General features: G+C 34.2%; 1 long non-coding RNA gene and 1 pseudogene across 1 annotated transcript; one reads left to right on the top strand and one right to left on the bottom strand.

Moving 5' to 3' along the window:
• Positions 1-677: 677 nt before the first annotated feature.
• LOC134235585 (uncharacterized) lies at positions 678-2,022 on the top strand. Its single transcript, XR_009985442.1, has 3 exons — positions 678-955; positions 1,496-1,632; positions 1,837-2,022. It is a non-coding gene; the product is annotated as an uncharacterized LOC134235585 (long non-coding RNA).
• Positions 2,023-2,143: 121 nt separating this feature from the next.
• Positions 2,144-5,455, bottom strand: LOC134235586 (uncharacterized; annotated as a pseudogene).
• Between the last annotated feature and the right edge of the window lie 5,891 nt (positions 5,456-11,346).

Below are 11,346 nucleotides of genomic sequence, written 5' to 3'. Positions count from 1 at the left end.
GTTCAGGGAAGACGCAAAAAATGCTTTTTGCATTAAAAATGTCATTTTTCGACCCCCCGGGGCTAAATCAAAATTCCGAAACCTTTCTGCACATCTACATGATATAAACCACATGGCTAGGCTATTTTGTAAAATGTAGGAGGAGTTCAGGGAAGACGGGGCTTTTTGCATAAAAAAACGTCATTTTCGACCCTTTTTAACCCAGGGGCTAAATGAAAATGCCGAAACCTTACTGCATATTAACATGACACCTTCAACAATTTTCCAAAAGGTGATTAGACCACCAACCATATCCCAAAGTGATTAAGCTACTGAGTAAAATGTAGGAGGAGTCAGGAAAGACGGGGCTTTTTGCATAAAAAACGTCATTATTCAACCCCCATTTGACCCCCTGAGGCAAAATCAAAATTCCGAAACCTTACTGCACATCTACATGACAAGTCTACATCTACATCTCATTTTCGACCCCTTTTTAACCCCGGGTCTTTATGAATATTCCGAAACCTTACTACACATCAACATGACACCATGCAGCACAGTTAAGGATACAAAAAGAAGGCCGAGTCTAATACACCGATCCATTTCTTATGTGGGTGTGTGAATTTTTACCAATCAGATCGCTGCATTATTGTGTCATTTGCATCTGCGCTGAGGTCGGACATCAGTCGGATAAAATGGCGCTGTGTTTACGGAGATGCTACAGAAAAGTTGTTTACAATCCATTGATTTGTAAAAGTTGATTATTTGCTACTTTGCCATGGTGAAGCACTGTTCGTTTGGGACGTGTAAATCCGATAGCAGGTACCCAGATAAGCTGATGGGAGCAAAATTTATTCCATTTCCCAAGCCGAAATCTGATTTACAAAAATGCCTGCGATGGATTTCCCTGTGTAAACGACCTCACGAACAGCTTAACGTAGACAAAATTACGAAACATACGTATATATGTTCAAAGGTAAATATTATAGAAATGATAATGTACATGTTACAAATCCAATGCGTACAATGACATGTGCAGATGAGCACACTTTATCAGCAGTGCGGCAATGTAAGCAATGATCGATCATTTAGGACTGCATTCAAGTGCATATTGTGTGTCAGATCTATAACCAATCTTTATCATATGCTAAGTTTTAGTCTCGGATATGCGGGATTTTTTTAGTTATCAAAGTTTAAAATATTGGTGAATCAATAAATGAAATAGCATAATTAAAATTATTAATCTTACATTATGAATGTCAGACTGCTCGGCCCAACGACTCCTCGGCCCATTGACAACTCGGCTTGAACCGACCTGTCAGGGCCGAGGTGTCAACCAGCAAGGGCCGAGTAGTCTGTCTACCGACATTATGTATACCATTGGGGTATAAATACAATAATTTTATAGAGAGAGAGAGAAAGGCGTATCAGAGAACTGCTGCCATGGATTTGTTTCTTGTCGCACAGAGACTTACTAAAGATAATTTTTGAAATCAGTTTAATTGTTCAATTTCAGCATTTCATTTCATTAGATGGCCCATCTGATGACTATCCAGATCCATGTGATGCACAAACTGGTGAACTAAGGAGATCAAGACGGAAAATGGTATACATGTCTCATTAGTCCAATGAGTTGACAGACTTTTCTACCAGGTTTGACCGAGCACAGTCCATTGAATTCAAACTTAATTTAATGAAGATAATACATTCATACAGATATGTTTAAACAATTTGTGCTTTCTAATAACCCACAGAAATAAAATAAAAATGATATTTCAAGTAAATGAATGTATTCAAGAGTGCATGATACTTCCTGTGAAATAAAATGGATTTCAGAACCATTTTAAATATTTTCAGCAGTGACAGTTTAGAACATCCTCCACACAGAGATTCTGTCTTACATTATGATGTTGCCTGTCAAATAGAAGAAGAATGTAAGTCCTTTCCCAAGAATGTCAGATCTTGTTTAAATGCAGAAATATACAAGACCTGCAAAGTCTCTTTTGCTTTAAAGGCTTGATCTTAACTACAGGTATCTATAGTGAAAACAAGGAATATTTCTGATCAAGATAATTTAATGATTCAAATCATTTTTTAAATTTTTTTTTATAATTGATACATACATCAGAATCAATGAATTCTTATTCAACATTGAGATGAACTATCAAGCTGATGCACAATCTGATTTACTCAAAGCATGCTCCAGGAAGAAGTTAGCAAGTTTGTCAAACATCTCTTTCATGAAACTGGGATCTCTTGGTATTTTTTCAATAAATAAATCTTTCCTAGTATAGACAACAAATATACAGAAAGATGTACCTGTCACCATTAATTGGCCCTGGATTTGGAGAAAATAATCATGATTTTTTTTTTCAATTGGTAAAAGTCACCAGATGCCTGTAGGCAAAAATTGGCAATTGTACAGCTTCTGAAATATGAAGGTTTCTCGCAGAAAATGGACATTTTATCTCAAACTCCAGTTTGACAATCCGAACAAATTTTACCATCAGGTGTAGCAGCTAGGAATGAAAACAAAGGATTTATAACTAACCCACAGTCGTGAATATGAATATTTTGATGCTTCTCCATTAATTTTTGTTTGGCAACATTTTCATGACATTTCCCATAAGAAGTAGCTTCTGAACTGAAAGATTTCTGATTAAATATATTGCAAACAAAACTGTCTGTTATATCTTTTTTCCTCTTGCATAGTTTATGGAATTGGGATGCAGTAACACGCTTCTTTCTTACTGCAAACCAAACCTCATTCTTTGACTAATCGACAGTTGACCTTTCAATCCTTATAGCTTCCTCTTGTGTTGTGTTTTAAAGTTGATTAAGTTCTTTAAATTTTGTATTTATTTCAAATGGAACCTCCCTGTCCAATGGGAAAACAGTATTTCCACAAGTCCCATTTTCAATGGAAGGAATGGTCGTGTAGTTTTTCAACTAGAAAAAAAACCAATAAATGTATTATTTTAAAATAATTTAATTCTGATTGTGTACGCCATTTGATTAGATAAATTTTTTTAAGGTCATTAATCTTTTTCCTCAAACTAAATGAATGAAAATTACATGAGGAATGAAATTAATACATGTAGCTACTGCAACACCACATTTTATATGGTATAACGTGGTTTAAAACAGTTTACGCAGTTTATGGTTTATAAAGCATAAACTGCCCCAACCCAGTTTATTAAATTCATTCTTTAGATAAATGATAATTATTTCTGAACCATCATATGTTTTATTTCATATTTCAGTGTTCTCATCCATGGATATGTTTTCCCTTGCATCAAGAATAAGGCAACTTGAGGAAGAAAATGAAAGACTAAGAAAGGAAATCGATTCGAAAGTAAAGGAAGTTGCAGCAGAGGTCGCTAATGGTTCCTGTCTAACAGAAAGGGATACCCCTTTTACTCCTGATGATGTATCAAAGTCAAAAATTACGAACTTATTTGAATTTTATACTGGGGTAACATTTTCAAGATTTTTAATGCTATTTGCATTTCTGTTTCCATGTAAGGACACAAACCCAATCGTCTATGAGGAGAAAAGGAAAGAAGCTCAAATGAACAGATTTCCTTTGTCACAACAACTGTTCATGTATTTGTGTCGACTTAGAAATGGTTTACATGTTAAAGATCTGGCATTTAGATTTAATGTAAAGGTTCAGACAGTGTCAACAGTTGTAAATGGAGTGGCCAAGTATATGTATTTAAGATTAGGCTCACTAACCTATTGGCCTCATCGAAATGTCATTGTAGATAATATGCCAGAATCATTTAAAATAGAATTTCCAACTTGTTTAGCCATTTTAGACTGTACTGAATTGAAGACAGAGAAACCATCATCTCTGAAACAACAAAGTCAGTGTTACTCAGACTACAAATCCTCTTATACATTGAAAGGTCTTGTTGTATGTGACCCTAGGGGGTCAGTTTTTTTTGTGTCAGATTTGTTTTCTGGAAGTATTTCTGATAATGATATTATGGAACAGTGTGGTTTTTATGACTTTTTAAGGCACTTGAAAGAAAAAGAATTTATCTTGTCTAATGATGCCTTAATGGCAGACAAAGGTTTCCTTATTGAAAAGGAGTTGGCTCTACTAGACCTAAGGTTAAATATCCCCCCTTTAGCATCAAGTGCAAAGTCACTTAGTGCAGGTGAAGTAAATCTTACAAGACAAATTGCATCTCATAGGATACATATTGAACGAGCAATAAATCAAGTTAAATGTTTTAAGTTACTAAAGAGAAAAATTCCTGTAAGTATGTTTAAATGTATCAATGCACACTGGTTTGTTGCAGCAATACTGACAAATTTTCAAGACACTTTAGTAAAAGTGTAAAAAAAAAAAATAAAAAGGGAATTTATTCTTGTTTCTTTTTTATTCAAACCTTGTTGTTAATATTTAGTACCTGATATGTGAGCATTGATCCCTGCTGTACATCACCCAGAGGTGTTTGTGTAAGATGAAGTTCTTCCTGTAGTACGTATGACAAGGGTGTGCCCTCAGCAGAAGATCAGTCTTCAGATTCTTGATTTCTTTAAAGTCAATGCTTGGAAAGCTTGAAATTCAGAGAAAAATGCTTTCTGTAAGAAAGTGGGCTATTCAGACTGGTATACATAGGAATATGATATACATATTTATATAGAAAGTATAATAAAAAGTACTTTATAATACCTCATCTTGGGCATGGTGCTATGAACTGGCCTCCTTTTACGGAGTGTTTGTTTTTGTTTGGCAAGTACCATAGCTGAAATAGGCTCAGGAAGTATCTTTGGACCTCTAGGTTTGTGCCACTGCTGTGGCAGACTAGTGCATGCCAATGCAGATGGCACTTCTGTCAAGCCCATGTTTTTATACTATGGTGTACAGTACACCAAATGCATGGGAACAAGTATCACTTATTCTGAATAAAGAAAAAAATATATAATAGTACTTTGTAAGCATGTATTTATAATATTTATATATAAATCTCAAGCTCTACACACCCATGCTTCTTTTTAAAACGAATTGTGGGGGGGGGGGGGTAATCTCAGCGAGATGGGTAGAGACTGAAAATTTGGTCTGACGTCTACTACCTAAGCTGAGATTAATCTACTATACCCATCTGAGATAAGGGGTGGGGATGGTGTTAAAATAACGAGATGGGTTTATGCATTTAACATTTTAATATATAAAGAATGCATAATATGGGTTAGAAAGCCTCTACCATACCGGTAACAAATACGGAAGAAACTGGACTTGAACGAAAATATTCATACAACATTGATAGTAAAGGCCTTTCCTGTGTCTGTGATACATCAATTCATGTTCATTATATCGATTTTTATTTCTTATTCTTAGTTTTAAATTACATAAATTAATCATTTAATGTACATACCCAGCCTTACAGGAACAGAAACTCTCTGTGATTGCCGAAGTTGAAATCGTCATGTTGATCTTGTGTGGGGCTTCACTTTTACGCATTGAGCGAAATCATTTTGCGGATATATCTACTGTCATTAGATTTGAAAAGTTTCAACGCATGTATGTTGCCATTGATAAAGAAATTATAACCCCTTTCTTTAGAACGTTTTGACAATACAGTATTTTTAAAATAATCGAGTGAAATGTCTGACGGGATGAAATCTAAGTTGATTTCACCCGCCATGTTTACTATGGAATGTCCGACCCGGAAGCGTAGCTAAGACGTCACTAAGGTGGTCGGGGCTTATCGATGCAAAATGGATCGGTGTATTAATCAATTCATAATTTAAATTTGAATCTTGATAAAAGCATATACGAAACGCTCTTTGCTTCCATTTATAAGTATGGAAAGGGCATACAATCCCATAAAGCAGACATAGGCGTCGGAAGCAAATTGAAAGTGGGAAGGGGGGGGGGGCTAAACCAACAAAAAAGGTAAACCCCAATTTTAAATGCATATATTATGTTTATCTTTGCAAAAAAGTGGTTCCGACGCCTATGGCAGGTAAACTGCATGGGTATCCAAAGAAGTAGGAAACCTTCGATCATTGATCTGTGAGCTAGGCAAGTACGTTATAACGCGTATAAAAGGGGTGTTGCTAAAACGCGGAATGGAAAACGGAACGGAAAGCGGAACGGAACGGAAAACGGAATGTATTATTTTGGATTAAATCACTTAAAATACACAGATTTTATCATAAATGATCTATTTTGTACATATTCAATCCACCACTATTAAAAACAAGTTGGTTGATTTTGTCATGCTCAGTCTCTTATTTACGAAAATCGCTAACATAGCAGTCACCTAGAATCGAATTTGAAAAGGGGGGATAAACGAACTTGAAAAGAATTTGACAAGCAAAAACACAAAGAGAAGACAATTGTTTGGTTCGGGAGGGGGGGGGGGGGATAAAACACAAAAAGAAAACAATTGTTTGAGTCGGGTAGGGGATAAGTTCCAACTCTACCATCTTTCAGTACAATTTTTTTTTACACTAACTTTAATACTACCAGGGACCTATATACCAACTTAGTATACATATAGGTCCCTGATACTACATTAGTTACATTCACAATAAGTGTGAAGATGTCAACTTGACCGAACATTTCCGTAGTAATCAGGTTTTGACTAGGGGGGGGGGATATTTGATATCTAGATGAACAATGGAAAGAGAAATAAAATGTAAAAATAAAATTATTAAGATTACGTTTAGGGCAAACCTTTACGGCAAGCTCGAATAAACATCTCTTAATTATACACACTGGTTATTAAAATTTTATTCAAAAGAGAGTCGCTTTCTATATATTTAAATTCTGGATAGACAAAATTGGAAAACTTTCATGTGGTAGATATAATACAGAATCTTTGCATTCAATGAAGTTAAATTTTGTGTGTATTTTTGGGAGGGGGGTGTATATGAATGACCCCGTAAAAATGAGTTTGTTCTCCCGCTCAACGGTAAGGTCTGAGAAGTTGTAATAGGATGCTCCCTTTTTGAGTCCAACATATATAAAAGGTTTAATAGAACAATTTTTAATGTTGCTGTGTACTACACAGACCCGAAACTGCCACTCCCCCTTTCATGATTCGCGAATTCGACACTGCTTGTATAATCTTAATATCATAAGTACTTTCTACAGACATTTACACTGGAAACAAATTGAAAGAGAGGGGGGGGGGGGGGGGGTCAGTAAAAAAATTCCAACATACAACAAATTTGACAAGCCAAAATAAGGGGCATATGTCCTTTGCCCAAACACGAAAATCCTGTTTCGTGTGTGTGTGGGGGGGGGGGGGGTTCGAATTTCTTTCAGTACCATTTTTTTCCACGGAGGGTGTGTATGACTCATGAATATATAATAGTTTACAATTAATTTTTATCAGAAATGATTTTTACAACAAGAATATTGCTCTTTTTTTTTTATTTATATCTAATCTATTTTATCTGTTTGACAAAAATTTTCCGTTTTCCGTTCCGTTCCGCTTTCCGTTCCGTTTTCCGTTCCGCGTTTTAGCAACACCCGTATAAAAGGGGTAGGAGAGGAGAAAATGAAATATTTTTGGAATAAATACAACTGAAACCTCTAAACTGCACTTCTCTCCACGGAGAACAAAAAGTGAGGGAGAGGGAGGGGTCGATTCTTAGGTTCGATTCCTCTTCTTTTTGAAAACGAATTATTTGAAATATTTAGATCTACTGTAAGAGAAAAGTACTCAGTATGTAAGGGTCTATGTGATGGCTAAAGATGGGATGGGAATAGGGACTTTGAGCGAAAAAAATAATTCAGTGCTAAATCAGCAACATAGTTACAACATAGTTACAATCGTACAACTAACTGAAAACAAAGGACAGGTTCGAGGGCATACTGATATGATATAGAGTGGTTTCGAATTTATCTCAATTAAATAAAAAGCATTTCAATTTAAAATGAGATGTCGAACAAGTTTTGTTATTTCTACATATTTTCCACCCGAAACATGCATGTAAAAGGGCAGAGAGAGAGAGAGAGAGAGAGAGTTTAGACCTAAAATATCTGCATCAAAGTACAGTCACGTATAATATATATTTCCCTTTTGGATTTTTCTGAAACTAAGAGCCCTTTTCTCGCAGATTGAAACAGACACATTTTAATCATTTTTTATAGACTATATTGGTCATTCTCAAATTTTGTCCAGATTCCATCAACAGAATTCAGAGAAAATAAATTCTGAGAACTAAATATTTTAAAGTTTTATGTTAGTAATGAAACATCAGAGATGCGTAAATAATGTTGAAACACTAAGAATTCTATCAATATTTACTATAAAATCTATTATAAGTACATGCATTCAACAAAAAATGTCCATGGTGTTACTTACTTAAAAGTCGCAATAAAATAATAATTTACAAAAATTATAATCTCAACATCCTAATAAAAAATAGTCTATCAAAACAAATTGAGGGTTCTTAAGAGAGAAATTTCAGAAAACATAAAGCTGAAAGTTGTTAAAATTATAAAATTTGATTCTTCTAACAAATATACCTTAAGCATATGTCATTTTACCTCAGCATGAACGACTGGCTTTGTGAATATACTTTTTATTAGAAGACAGCATTATTGTGTAGCAAGTTTTGATAAAAATTGTGGAAAGATTTAGAGTATAAATTTAGAAAAAATGGTTTAGTAACACCAAGGATATTTTCATAACACAAAGGACATAAAAGTAACACAAAAGGCATTTTCTTCAAACCTTAAGAAGAAATAATAAATTTGTGCCTCTTCGCCCGCAAAAAGCCCAACAATGGCATTATCTCATTGAAGTTAATGAAAGTATATGGTTTTAAGAAAAATATTTCTTGGGATTTCATTTTTTTTTTTACATTTGGAGTCTGACAAGTAACACCAATGATTAAAAAGTAACAACATAGACATAAATGTCTAATTATAAGATACGTGAACATCAACAAAATATAGAAATAAGTTATGCATGAATAATGAAGGATTACTATCATTGGACCTAGAATCACTGATCGGTACACGTACATATGTCACTGCATTATATGACATAATTATTATCATATACATGTATAATGAATTCTGAAGAGTTTTCAGATTTTGTGACTGGATATATATAAAGTGAAGCTTGGCGCAGTAATTGCAAAATCTTTTTCTAAACAAGAATCTGGGCCTATTATAGAAATAGAATTATCAAAGTGAGTAATTATGTTTTTGTGTATGTGACGAACCCCGATTTATTCGTGCATTTTGACAATGAAATACATGTCTTGCAGAATTTCTTGAAGTTTTAAAGAAAAGGGGGGGAGGTTCTAAGTAACATGAATTTGATTTCAAAGATAAGTATACATAGATTTTAGCTCTAAAATTGTACGAGTTTTTCTATAGATATATTATCAGGTACCGTATATACTCGCCTATAAGTCGGTATTTTGGGAGTTAAATATTGGTCTAAAACTCTATGTCCGACTTATAGGCGAGTCATAAAAAGATTGGTATTTTTCTGGAGGCTGAGATGTAGTATTTGCATTTCTGACAATTATCGAAGAAAATGTCTGAACAAATATGATTATTTATGTATTCTTGGAGTACATAAAAGTACAAATATTTATTTATTATAATAATTTTATTCGCATTTTATGAAAGCATTGACTTTTTGTTTTATAATTTAAGATAAAATATCAGTGTCATTTCGATAAATATTAATTGGAACCGTTCAAAAAACAACGGAATTGCTAGAAATTGTCATCCGAGTTTGGCAAAAAATTGTACCGACTTATAAGCGGGTCAATAGCAAATTCCACCAAAATAACGTCAAAATACACAACCGACTTATAGGCGGACCGACTTCTAGGCGAGTATATACACCCCTACTAATGTGTTCGGAACCTTTTATTTTTCGGTATTCTGCAAATTATAAAACCCGATGAGTTCAGAGTAGCTCTTGCAGTGGCTCTGGCGAGAGTTAGCGAGACTTCAGCGAGATAGGGTAAATTATTCACGGAAATGTGGCTAGGAAGTGACTAGCACGTGGAGGCATGGTAAACAGAAAAGTTATGTTGCGTTTCAGCTTTCACCACCCGAGAATCAGCTGATAATGTCTGTTGAAATGTACTTCAGTCAATCGATCGCTTTTACATTCATTCAAAATTAAATAAGTATTCTCTATAATACAGTTTTCTGCAGTCATGAATTCGAATTTCTTTTTGGACAAATATTTTTTTCATGGGAACCCGGACTATATTTTTTGGCGTCAGATTAGGAAATGAGGCACCGGCACGATTTTAACTGACCAATCAGCTGAATGAGTATTGCATTATGGGTTACTACGGATACTACAGGAATTTTACGCTTAAAAAAAAGGAAAATCTTATGGTAAATGAAAAGCATTTTTAAAAATATTATTTTCATGCTTATAATAACAAACAATTCAATTGTTAAATAAACGGCGGAAGTCTAGGTTTCTGAAGTCATACTGCAAAAGTAATTTGCGTCTGTATTAAGAGCCATTCTCTGTAATGACTTGAACTTTTATATAGGAGCGGTGGCACGCATAGTCTCAGAATTTATCCAAACTCTCTATGATAAAAATCTTTGATACCATAAACTGAAATCAGGCAAAAATTGGTTGCTATGTTTTATAGTTACCATGGCAACATGTCTTAAAGTTCGAAAAATGGCATTTTTTAACATGTTTAGAGCCCCATAGTTAACATTTGCGGCAAAGCAAACAATTGGCAATGACTGTCACATGTCTCAAATGCATGATAAACATGTTTGGTAAATCAACTATTACATACGTTACTATGGTAACAAAAAATTCAAATTCATTGAATTTTATAAAGTCATACACGTAAAAATAAATAGCAATTATAGGATGAAATATGACCAAATAATAGAAAAAAGAGCCTTGAAACATATACCAAGAACAAAATATGATATTTCATTTTGGTTGGCAATGGTTGCCAAGGTTTTTATACCACAGAGAGCCTTCAAAGTAACACTCTGCATGTTTCAATCTGATCCTATCTTTTAAAAAAGCACATTTCCTCATAACTGATGATCAATTTTTGAAGATGTTGGTGTGCTCCTAGTTTTCCCATTTGAAAAAATTCAGTTTAGATTCTTTAAATAGAGCGTTGCTATGGAAATAAGCAGAAAATATATGCTTAAAAACCTGAAAAATATTTTCTGTCCTTGGATACGTACCCTTAAATGTAGATTCCCAAAACTTTTATGATTGATATTTATTAACAGCTAACCTGACTTTTAATTTTGACTATCATCCAATCTCTAAGTGGATGCAAGAAGTTGGCACACAGGGTTTGATATTAATATAAAGTTCACAAAATCGAACATTTTCCCTTCTTGGTAACCATAGCAACAGTGTTGTT

The sequence above is a fragment of the Saccostrea cucullata genome, unplaced genomic scaffold (assembly GCF_032062105.1).
Source record: "Saccostrea cucullata isolate Sc308-1 unplaced genomic scaffold, CSIRO_AGI_Scuc_v1 ctg3578, whole genome shotgun sequence".
NCBI lineage: Eukaryota > Metazoa > Mollusca > Bivalvia > Ostreida > Ostreidae > Saccostrea > Saccostrea cuccullata.
This window is presented reverse-complemented; position numbering and strand designations above follow the sequence as displayed.